The sequence below is a fragment of the Rattus norvegicus genome, chromosome 5 (genome assembly GCF_021556685.1).
Source record: "Rattus norvegicus strain SHRSP/BbbUtx chromosome 5, alternate assembly SHRSP_T2T, whole genome shotgun sequence".
Classification (NCBI taxonomy): domain Eukaryota; kingdom Metazoa; phylum Chordata; class Mammalia; order Rodentia; family Muridae; genus Rattus; species Rattus norvegicus.
Window position 1 is genome coordinate 51,679,510 of NC_141538.1, and position 12,814 is coordinate 51,692,323.

Below are 12,814 nucleotides of genomic sequence, written 5' to 3' on the forward strand. Positions count from 1 at the left end.
TCACTTGCAACTAGGCCAGGCTCAGGATACAGAAAATTAGCACAACTGCTCCAAGCCCAGCCCTGCCAGGTGGACTGGGAAGACTGAGGCCAGTCCCACAGAAGAGGCTGAGAAGACCTCTGCCACCAGGACTGCTTTGGTCACTAGGGTCCCCGAAGGTTTGATAACTGGGTTTGTATTAATCTTTAAGTCATATTCCAAATGATCGGTGCTCAACTAGGACCCCTACACACACACACACACACACACACACACACACACACACCACTAATCAGGCAAGGTTTGTGGGAAGGCACACCGCTAATTCCTGCCAAATTGCAGATGAGAGAAGACAGCAATGGTACTATTTCTCTCTGAAAGAAACGAAAATAGAAATGAGACTGGGCCACCAAAATGGCTCAGGTCACCGAGCCTGACAACCTGAGAAGGAATTTGCCTCCTACCCACTGGGCCAGTTCTGTGGCTGGTGGAGACAGAAGCCCGGATGGGTAGAAATCATGCTGACAGCATCAGGCAGACAGGTAGGGAGCACAGGCAAGGTGGACAGAGGAAGGAAAAGCTTCACTGGTCATGCCTGGGAGAAGAACCTGTACGTATTTGGGGCTCTCAGCTCCTAGGGTCCTTTGATGGGCACTGTCAAAGCCATCTAAGCCTGGCGAATAAACAAACAGGCTCTCAGAAAGTCCCAGTCTGTCTTGTTCCAATATAAAGGAGCCAGACGCTATCGGGTACTTCTCAGCAGACAAGAGAGGCCTTGTCCCTCGGCCACCTTTGATCATCAGCCTTTTCTTGTAAGCAATTAATGCGCAATCACAAGCAAACCCGAGTGTCTGCGGGAGCGAAAACCAGGGAAATGTTTTCTGATTCGCCTTTGAGTCTCAAGAGAAACTCAGCGCCGACTAGCCTGCAGATCGTGCTATAATTACCTGCATTTCTCTTTCATGGTTTGCAATAGATCCTTTAGAGACGGCCCCGCCCACGCTCGCCTCTGACTGTAAGGACCACACAGCAGGGACCTCAAAAGCATTTTGGAGAATCCCGAGGGCCGCAGGAGGCTGGTCTGTAAAGAGAGAAGATCTTGGCTTTGTAAAAACAGTAGAAACATATCCCTGGGAGTTTTCTGGGGCTGGCCATGGGGGTCAGAATGGCGGGTGGAAGCATTGTGGATACAGGCGTCCCACCTAAGGAACGCTAGACGGTGTTTCTCGACACATATCCCAAGGACCCGACTTAGGGTAGGCCCAGTCCCCGTGTCTGTCCATGATGAACCCAAAGGTTCCCGTAGGGTCACGTGGTAAACAATCCATCGCCATTGGGAAAAAATATAATTTATGCTTATTGAGCAAAGTTTTCTCTGTACCCCAAGACTGCCTAGAAGTTTTTCTAACTGACCCTCGTAGCATTTAATGGAATTCTATTTTTAGAAGAATCTGACTTTTTATGTCTATTTACATTGTGTGTGTGTATGTTCACACGTGTGGAGGTCAGACAACAAGAGTGAGTGGTGGCAGCCCTACCATGTAGATTTTGAGGATCGAACAGAAGTAATCAGACTTAGCAACCAGTGCCTTTACCTGACGAGCCACGCCCTCAGCCTCCATTATTCATAAAGAACACTTTGCCCGGTTTGGGTCTCCTCCTGGGATTTTGGACTTAATTTTGCGATGGTAAAATCTCTTTCTACCAAAGAGGCATAAGAACCGCAGCCCTTCTTTTTAAACCGTGTGCCTTGTATTTCCCAGAGACCTCTCTGAGCTCCCAGGAGGAGAGCAACAAAGAGGAAGGCTCAAGCAGTACATCCATCCTGAAGCAAACACGCTTCAGGCAGTGCAGAGAGTCCAAGGTTGCTAGGGCAGAGGCGAGAGCCAGGGGTGCCCTGACTCCAGGCCTGGCATCACCGGGGCGATAGTGCTAGCACCAGATGACATTGTTCCCTTTCTTGAATGGTTTCAAAAGGGTCGTAAGGAAGCAGCAACTGAATCTGCTACAAAAAGAATGTAGAGAACTTTTGAAAACAATATCCACTTGGTCTCTAGAGGCCATTTTTCTTTGCATATGTGTGTGTGGCAGGCGTGTGGGTGGGTATGTGTGTTCCAATGCGTGTGACCACACATGATAATGTCAGGTGTCTTCCTTGACTGCTTTCTGGTTTATTGAATCAGGGTCTGTCAGTGGACCTGTTTCTCTTCTCTCTACACAGCTCACCTAGGATGTATCTTGTCTCAGCCTCACTCCATCTATTGGAAACACAGGTGACTGAACACCACACTTACCCATCTTTTACCTGAGTGAGGACCTGAACTCTGGGGCTCACACTTGAGCCCCCACTGAATCGTTATCCTGGTCTATTAGGGCAATTTTGTAGGTGGGTGCTCAAGGTAGTGCTGGAAAGAAACAGGGTCTAGAGCCATGTAGACTTGAGTTTAAATCAGACGTCTAACACTTCTTAGTATAGAACCCACATGTGCCACAAGCCTTTTTTTTTTTCACTTTATTGGATTTTTTTTATCTATATTTTAAATGTTATCCCCTTTCCTGGTTGCCCCTCTAGAAACCCCCTATCCCATTCCCCCTTCACCTGCTTCTATGAGGGTGCTCCTTCACCCACCCACACACTCCCTCCTACCTCCCCACCCTGGCATTCCCCTACACTGGGGCATCAAACCTTGACAGGACCAAGGGCCTCTCCTCCCATTGATGCCTAGCAAGGCCATCCTCAGCTACATATGTAGATGAAGTCATTGGTCCATCCCTGTGTACTCTTTGGTTGGTGGTTTAGTTCCTGGGAGCTTGGGGTGGGGAGGTGTTTGGTTGATATTGTTGTTCTCATAGGGTTGCAAACCCTTTCAGCTCCTTTAGTCCTTTCTCTAACTCCTCCATTGGTGACCCATTCTCAGTTCAATGCCCTATGAGATCCACCTCTGTATTTGTCCTGCTCTGACTGAGCCTCTCAGGAGACAGCTATATTAGGTAAGCACTTCTTGGCATCAGCAATAGTGACTGGGATTGGTGGCTGCATATGGGACAGATCCCCAGGTCTCTGGATGACCTTTTCTTCAGTCCCTGCTCCACTCTTTGTCCTTGTATTTCAACCCATGAATATTTTGTCCTCCCTTCTGAGAAGGACTGAAGCATCCACACTTTGGTCTTCTTTCTTCTTGAACTTCAAATGATCTGTGAATTGTTTCTTGGGTATTCCCAGCTTTTGGGCTAATATCCACTTATCAGTGAGTGCATACCATATGTGTTCTTTTGTGATTGGGTTATCTCACTAAGGACAATATTTTCTATTTCCACCCATTTGCCTATGAATTTCATGAAGTCATTGTTTTTGATAGCTGAGTAGTATTCCATTGTATAAATGTACCACATTTTCTGTATCCATTCCTCTGTTGAAGCACATCTGAGTTCTTTCCAGCTTCTGGCTATTATAAATAATATGCTATGAACATAGTGGAGCATGTGTCCTTGTTATATATTAGAGCATCTTTTGGGTATATGCCCAGGAGTGGTATAGCTGGGTCCTCAGGTAGTTCTATGACCAATTTTCTGAGGAAACTCAAGACTGATTTCCAGGTGGCTGTACCAGCTTGCAACCCCACCAACAATGAAGGCGTGTTCCTCTTTCTCCACATCCTCACCAGCATCTGCTGTCACCTGAGTTTTTGATCTTAGCCGTTCTGACTGCGGTGAGGTGGAATCTCAAGAGTTGCTTTGATCTGCATTGCCCTGATGACTTTAGGTGTTCTTGGCTATTTGACCTCCTTTTGTTGTCCAATTGCTCTGGCTAGGTCTTCAAATACTATATTGAATAAGTAGGGAGAGAGTGGGCAGCCTTGTCTAGCCCCTGATTTTAGTAGGATTGCTTCAAGTTTCTCTCCATTTAGTTTAATGTTAGCTACTGGTTTGCTGTATATAGCTTTTACTATGCTTATGTATGGGCCTTGAATTCCTGATCTTTCCAAGACTTTTAACATGAAGGGGTGCTGAATTTTGTCAAATACTTTCTCAGCATCTAATGAAATGACCATGTGGTTTTTATCTTTGAATTTGTTTATACAGTGGATTATGTTGACAGATTTCTGTATATTGAACCATTCCTGCATGCCTGGAATGAAGCCCATTTGATCATGACAGATGATCATTTTTTGATGCGTTCTTGTATTCGGTTTGTGAGAATCTTATTGAGTATTTTGGCATTAATATTCATAAAGGAAATTGGCCGGAAGTTCTCTTTCTCTATTGAGTCTTCGTGTGGTTTTGGTATAAGAGTAATTATGGCTTCATAGAAGAATTGGGTAGTGCTCCTTCTGTTTCTAGTTTGTAGAATAGTTTGGACAGTATTGGTATTAGGTCTTCTATGAAGGTCTGATAAAATTCAGCATTAAACCCATCTGGTCCTGGGCTTGTTGTTGTTGTTGTCGTTGGGAGACTTTTAATGACTGCTTCTATTTCTTTAGGAGTTATGGGACTGTTTAGATGGTTTATATGATCCTGATTTAACTTGGTATCTGTCTAGAAAGTTGTCCATTTCATCAAGATTTTCCAGTTTGGTTGAATATAGGCTTTTGTAGTAAAAATCTGATGATTTTTTGAGTTTCCTCAGATTCTGTTGTTATGTCTCCCTTTTCATTTCTGATTTTGTTAATTCAAATACTCTCTCTGTGCCCTCTAGTTATTCTGGTTAAGGGTTTATCTAACTTGTTGATTTTCTCAAAGAACCTGGTTTTGTTGATTCTTTGCATATAGTTCTTTTTGTTTCTACTTGGCTGATTTCAGCCTTGAGTTTGATTATTTCCTGCCTTCTACTCCTCCTGGGTGTATTTGCTTCTTTTTGTTCTAGAGCTTTTAGGTGTGCTGTCAAGCTGCTGACATATGCTCTCTCCTGTTTCTTTCTGCAGGCACTCAGCGCTATGAGTTTTCCTCTTAGCACAGCTTTCATTGTGTCCCATAAGTTTGGGTATGTTGTACCTTCATTTTCATTAAATTCTAAGAAGTCTTTAATTTCTTTCTTTATTTCTTCCTTGGCCATGTTATCATTGAGTAGAGCCTTGTTCAGCTTCCAATGTATATGTGGGCTTTCTGTTGTTTTTGTTGTTATTGAAGACCAGCCTTAGTCCATGGTGATCTGATAGGATGCATGGGATTATTTCAATCTTCTTGTATCTGATGAAGTCTGTTTTGTGACTGATTATAGGCTCAATTTTGGAGAAAGTACCACGAGGTGCTGAGAAGGAATATTTTTTTTTGTTTTAAGATGAAATGTTCTGTAGATATCCGTTAAATCCATTTGGATCATAACTTGATAGTTTCTCTATGTCTGTTAAGTTTCTGTTTCCATGATCTGTCCATTGATGAGAGTGGGGTGTTGAAATTTCCCACTATTATAGTGTGAGGTGCAATGTGTGCTTTGAGCTTTAGTAAGGTTTCTTTTATGAATGTAGATGCCCTTGCATTTGGAGCATAGATATTCAGGATTGGGTGTTCATCTTGGTGGATTTTTCTTTTGTCGAGTATAAAGTGTCCTGCCTTACCTTTTTTTTTTTTTTTTGATAACTTTTAGTTAAAAGTTGATTTTGTTCGATATTAGAATGTCCACTCCAGCTTGTTTCTTGGGACTATTTGCTTGGAATTTTTTTCCCCAGCTTTTTACTTTAAGGAAGTGTCTGTCTTTGTCATTGAGGTGCATTTCCTGTATGCAGCAAAATGCTGGATCCTGTTTACGTATCCAGTCTGTTAGTCTATGCCTTTTTATTGGGGAATTGAGCCCATTGATGTTGAGAGATATTAGGGAACCAATGATTGTTGTTTTGTGTTATTTTTGTTGTTAGAGGTGAAATTGTTTGTGTGTCTGTCTCTCTTCTTTTGGTTTCTTTGCAAGGAGATTACTTTCTTGCTTTTTCTAGGGTGTAGTTTCCCTCCTTGTATTGGAGTTTTCCATCTACTATCCTTTGTATGGCTGAATTTGTGGACATATATTGGGTAAAATTGGTTTTGTCATAGAATCTCTTCATGAAATGTGATTTTAAATCAGAATCTTGCCTTTCTGGCATGTTAGGGTATCCAGGACTTGCTGTGGTGGGAGAACTGGGCTCTGAAGATGCCAAGTAGCCTTGGTTTCTGTTGCTTAGGTTCTTGCACTTGCCTCTTGCCATCTGGCTATCTCTGATGTCAGCTGGTCTTTCTGTCTCTGATAGTGACTTGACTCTCCTTTAAGCCTGTGTATCAGCACTCCTGGGAGACCAGCTCTCTCTCCTGGCAGGATTTGTGTACCAAGAGCTGTGGCACAAGATCAACTCTCGGTGCAGACAGAAACCAGAAGGATCCTGTCCCAGACTGGTCCTCAGTTCCTGTGTCCTGAAGGCTCCAGGTGGGTACCGCAGAGTAGAAGTGGTGGTCTTATCTGTGCTCTCAGGTGTGCCAGCACTCTTGGGAGACCAGCTCTCTTCCAGCAGTGTCTGTGTACAGAGAGCTGTGGCACAGGATTAGCTCTGGGTGCAGAAAGAAACTGGAAGCGAGCCTCAGTTTCTTTATTTGAGAAATAGGGACAATGGTTTTTCACTTTACTGGAGTATTAGTATAATTGCTTTGGAGAAAAATTATCTAACACAATGCTTGGCTTATAATAAGAGGCCTGTTGTGGTATTTGTAGTTTCTGATGTCACTTAACAAAACGTGTCGGTCAACGCAATAAGAAAAAAAAGAATGATCCAGAGGGGTGTATTAAAATATTTTACTCAGTGCCAGAGAAGCAAGCTCATGGGTTAGACATAAATGTCAACATAACCTAGTCATCAGTGTTGACTAACTGTTTCTCAGTTCCTTCCTGTTCACTTTCCACTGCAGATACTAAACGGAGTCATTTACCAGCCTCAGTGCACCAGTGGGTTATATAAGGCAGATAGATGTGAATGGCGCTCTTTGCCCTGCTTTGTCCCTTTCATCTACCTTGAACAAGGACGTATGGGGTTGGCACAGCTGTATTGTAGCCATGTATTGTGACTGCAGTACCAAGAGATAATAACAAAACTCTAAGGTTCTTACCACAAACCTAGCTACTGTGCTAGCCCAGGCTGCCCACGTTCAGATTGATTACTTACTTACGATGTGTTTTTAGTTGTTTACTGCTAAAAACGTCATCCATCTGAGGGTGAGCTCTGTGAAAATTTCAAAAATGCTTTGCTCATTGAGCAGCAAAAAAATGGAGTCACTTTGCCTCCTTTCTCAAGAGCACAAATGTGTAGGGCCACCCACTGAAGTGACCCTAACTATCGGAATTCACGAACGTATCCCCATGTGCATGGTATTTACATGGTGGCTTTTGAAAGGTGGGAGGTTTGTTTCACACTGAGTTCCTGACCATCCGTGTACACACAGATATCATAACCTAAAGGACTCCAGTCTTGGGACTCTGGCTCCCTAATCCCCAGTGAGGTCAACACAACAGGCAAGCGGCAAGGGTTTCTGTGAATCTCACAGACCACTCGAAGCCATCCTCACTGGAGATCCATGCTCAGCAAATCTTGTCTGCTAGGTAACTGGTTACTCCAAAAATACAGGCTTGAAAGGTACAAGATCATTAAGGGGACTTTGGCCCTGCTGTATGATTCTAATTCAACACAGCCATTGAACATAAACACGATAGGTTACAGGGCCCAGAAAGCACAAGGTTGATCTGTAGCTCTCTGCTTACTTACTCATCTGTAGCTTCCACTTTGAGTTTGCACAGCACGTGGTCTGGAAATCATTCAGTTTGTTGTGGGGTCCACAAGCACCAGCACTTCTGTGGCACTGCTTCTCTCTGTTCACTCAGACAACCGTAACAAAAACTCGATGTGATAGTATAAAGCCCACCAACCAAGCTCAGCCCACTCACAGGTAGACGGACAGGAGCTCTCAGGACAACAGGGCAGCTAGCTAATACTCGGACTTTTGAAACACAGCTCTGATGTGTGTGACCCTCACAATGTGGTCATGTCAGACCTGTTCACGGTGCCGACCCAACATGTTTTCCTTCCACATAGTCTGTGGTTGTGGCAAGAATTTTCTTTTATTCTCTAATTTCGATTTCAGTGTGTAAGTGTGTGTGCATGTGTATATGTGTGTATGCTCGCGCACACTCGTGTGTGTGTGTGTGTGTGTGTGTGTGTGTGTGTGTGTGTGTGCTTTATGGATGACCATTTGGTACTGGATAATGAATTAAGGGACTTAACCCCAGGGGAAAAGTAATTCTCCCTCTCTTAACATCACTAATTGCTTGTGGCTGTGTGTCTAAAGGGGGCCCCATGAGATTTCCCCATCCGAGTTGGCAGCTCAACCGAGGGTGTCCTTGTTCAGGTCTTGTTTCAGCAGACCCGTTGTTGGGATTTCATGGGTGTGGCTTCCCTCTCATATCCAGAAGATGCCCGTTCACAGCAGACTTCCTGTTTCTTTTACAATCTCTTCACCTCCTCTCCTGTGACGTTCCCTGAACCTTAGCTTGTAGGGGCTGTTTTGCTTGCATGTTTATTTGTGCAATGTATGAATGCCCGGTGCCCAAGGAGGTTGCTGGATCCCCTGGGACTCAAGTTAAGGACCGTTGTAAGCTGCCACGGAGATGCTGGGAAGCAAATCCAGGTCCTCTGGGAAAGTGGTCAGTGATCCCAACCACGGAGCAATCTTTCCAGCCCCTTATTTAACTTTTTAATGTCTTCATAGTATCTGAAGTTTCTGTTGGTGTCACTTACATACTAACTTATGGTTCCAATACCGATGTTAAATGAGCTGCGTATGCTCATAAAGGGAGTGTGCAAAATATACGAAGGATTTTTATATTGTTTGTTTTAGCCAGCACCACATGTTGCATGAGTAACTGTATTGGTTTATCAATTGAATTTCCAAGCCAGCAATGCTTGTAATGGAAAGCTTCTTTATTTATCATTGCTAAACCGTCTTCTCAGGTTCTCACCTGGAAGACCGTGTTTTTACTGTGTTTTACTTAGCCTGTGGTGTGCCATTTGTTTACTCTCCACACAGCCCCATGGAAAAGGTGCTGTTGTTGTGGCCATTTTATAGATGAGTAAACAGAGCTCCACGCTGGCAGCAGGGACAGATATAGAAATTATTTCTCATTCCGACATCCAGCCTCTTCGTCACCACCTTCCGTTGGCATCATTTATCATCCAGAATTGTCAGCCATATTTTTTCTGAGACACGGTGTGAGAATCTTCATAACCATGTTACCCTCTCATGCACGAATCACTGTGCAAAGGCTTTTCAGCTACATTCTCTACAATGTTATCTGTAAGGAGTGTAGAGATGGCCACGGGACCCAGTTCTGCTTCCCTTCTGTGCTGGCCTAGCTGCTGAGTTACTTCTGTGACTGGGTAGACACAGGGTGAACACAGGCTTTGGGGTCTGATTTGTTCCTGTAGCTCTTGGCCAGGGTTGCTATTTTTCTTTTCTTTTCTTTTCTTTTTTTTTTTTTCCGGAGCTGGGGACCGAACCCAGGGCCTTACGCTTGCTAGGCAAGCGCTCTACCACTGAGCCAAATCCCCAACCCCAGGGTTGCTATTGCTGTGATGAAACACCGTGACCAAAGTACTTGGAGAGGAAAGGGTTTATTTGAATTACTCTTCCAGACCACAGTTCATTTTCAGAGGAAGTGAGGACAGCGATATGGTTTTCAGTATCTCGTACATACCTGTCATTCTCTCTCCTCTGCACCAACTCCTTGGCTTCTTTAGCCCAGGATGTTAAGCAAACATCACAAACTTACAATCTAAACTCAGGGCTTTCCCTCCCAATGTTTCTGCACCAGTCCTCTCCGCCTCATTAAGTGCATTATGGGACGAAAAGGAGGTGACTCCCTTTCTCGTGGTGCACATATAACAAAAGAAAACCATAAGTTGCTTTGATCACTGTTGTATGTGATATGGGAGCTTCGGACTAAAGGCTCAAAGATTGGAGGACAAACCATTCTGTATTTAGCTTGGATGAAGCTTGGCTAACCATGTGCTTGTGTACATAGGTGCCTTCAGAAACCAGAGGCATCAGATCTCCTGCACCCAGAGTAGCAAGCAGTTGAGAGTCACCCAGCATGGGTACTGGGAACCAAACCCAGGTCGTCTGCAAGACACTCAGCTGTGGAGCCTTCTCTCCAGCCCCACCATCCTTATCACAGTAAACAGAAGGAATTCTTTCATATAGTTGAATCCCAAATAGAAAGAATAGAAGATTTAGACGTGTGTCAGTCATGCTAAAAATGAATAAAAGTAAAAATCTACCAGGCACCAGGATGTTTGCCTACAGAAAGAAGATCCCCATAAATTACATGTTCAGGACAAAGCAAGAACCAGATATTGTACAAAAGAGAAACCTAGAGAACAGCCACAGTCAACTGATCACAGCTAACACCACCAATACAGGGACAAGCCAGATCACATGGTCCCGATACTACATGCTGAGGTAGACACTGCCAAGGCAAAGCAAAACAACAACAACAACAGCAAAACCAAGCAAGCAAACAAACAAAAACCAGGGAGAGACTGGAGAGATGGCCCAATGGTTTAGAGCAATGACTGCTCTTCTGAGAGCATGGGTTTGATTCCCAGCACCCACAACTTCCTGAAACTCAAATTCTGGGGGACCTGGCATTCTCTTCTGGCCACCATGTGCAGCAGGCATGCAAATGCTGCACAAACACGCATGTAAACAGAACACCTTTATACATAAAATAATAGAAGTTAAAGCAGGATAAACACAACCCCTACCATCTAAATATTGTCATAAATCAAATACCAGACAAACCAAAATTTAGGAACATTCTATGAAATAATCAGTCCGTGTTCTCTGTTTTAAAAAAAAAATTCAAGATCAGGAAAGACAAAACAAAAGCAAAGAATCATTCAAAACTGAAAAAAACTAAAAGATAGGTGATGTCTGATCCTGGATCCTAGTGGGCTCTGAGACTCAAGTCCATAGAAGACACCATTAGGATATTGACAGACTTCAGTGTGAACTGTAGATTACAAACCAATGGTAGATAAGATAATGTAAACGCATTGCATGCTTGATTTTTATTAGATTGTTCAAAGTATATAAGAATGTCTTTAATCCTAGTTAATTTAATACCTTCAATCCCAGTGCTTGGTAGTCAGAGGCAGCTTGGAGTTTGATCTAGCCTGGTATACAGAGTTAGTCCCTATAGATGGAGTGCTTTTGTTGCTATAAAATGTATGTTTGAAATATTTAGCATCAAAGAGGCATAATGTATCACTTTAATTTTCAAATGTTTTCAGAGAGAGGGAAGGGGAAGGAGGGGGAGGGAGGGGGAAGAGAAGAGGGAGGGGGAGTGAGAGGGAGGAGAGGGAGAGAGGGAGGGAGAGGGAGAAGGAGAGGGGGAGGAGGAGGGAGAAGGAGAGGGGGAAGAGGAGAGAGAAGGAGAGGGAAAGGGGAGGGAGAAGGGGGAGGGGGAGGGGGAGGGAGAAGAGGGGAGAGGGAGAGGGAGAGGGAGGGAGAATAAAATACATAGAGACCAGGGACAACGAAATAGGAGAAAGCTAAGCACTTGGTAACTCAGAAGCTCCTCTCAACACTCTTGTAACTGTTTTGAAAGTTTGAGACCTGCTACAGTGAGAACTTTCTGTAACAGTGTACTCATCCGATCCTGTCCGGTTTTCTCTATGCACTCCCTCAGCTGTGGACATACCAGCCCTTCTGTGTCTTTGATGGCCAACACTGCCCCCTGCCCAGTCATCAGCATCTCATGCTTGTCTGCTTGACTCAGCCCCATGTTTTCTATGACTGAGCCATGACGCACTCTGGGGACTAATGACAGTTCTCCACCAGAGATGTTCTTTTCTTCTCTCAGCCCAGCGTGCTTGGCTCTCTCTTGACATTAGCTACTAGCTTGATGCTTGCCTTCGAGCAAGATTACCTCTGGACCACTGACGGTCCCTTCCTTACCCTCCCTCATCCTTCTATGCAGAACACGTATCACTCCTAATTCCTACCTTTTTTTATATTGTGTGGGCCTCCTTTAGTACAAGCCTATAATAGTGTATAGCTTGTCAGACACAGACACAGCCTTCTGTCCTGGGATATCACAGGCCCCTAGAACACACTATTTTTGCTGAATGAACTGATTGCTTGTTGTGTTCTTTGGTAATGCCGTAAATTCCTTCCACTTTGAAGTAAGGCTCTGGTGTTGGAGAACCTCCTCTCACTAGTTATGATGCTCAGTTCTGGATGACTGCAAGGCTCTCAGTTCTGGAGAGCATCCTTGCTGTATTATGAACAATAGATACTTTGTTTTTGTTCCTCTTCTCGGAAGCCAAAACTCATTAAGGCGCTTTTCCACTTGGACCCTTGGGGAGCAAGGCAATTAGCAAGAAGACAGTGGGCACTGTGTGACACTGCACTTCCCAGAACGAGGCTTATGTCTCCTAAGTGGCGGGGAGGCAATAAGCAGCCATAATTTTTTACCCTCAGTGTCTTGAAAGAAATGATGAAAAAGCCTCCTGTGGCAATTCCTGGGGGCCACACAGCAGCAGTGGTCACCATAAGCTGGGGACCAGAGGAAAATTTGATCTTGCTGTCCTTGGCCAAACCTACGTGTGGTCTCAGGCCATTTGTTTTCTCTGTGGCAGTTGTAGTCTTTTGAATTTAGGAGCAGTCCTTTCAACTTTGTGAATGAAGCGCAGGGACTTGAGAACCAGAAAATGTGATGCCCTTTCCCCTGGTCACTTCTTTCCATGGTAAACACGAGCCTGTGCCAGAGCCTGGGAGTCCTGAGAGGTTGGTCCTGTTTGCCACAGCTTAGGCGTTTCTATTA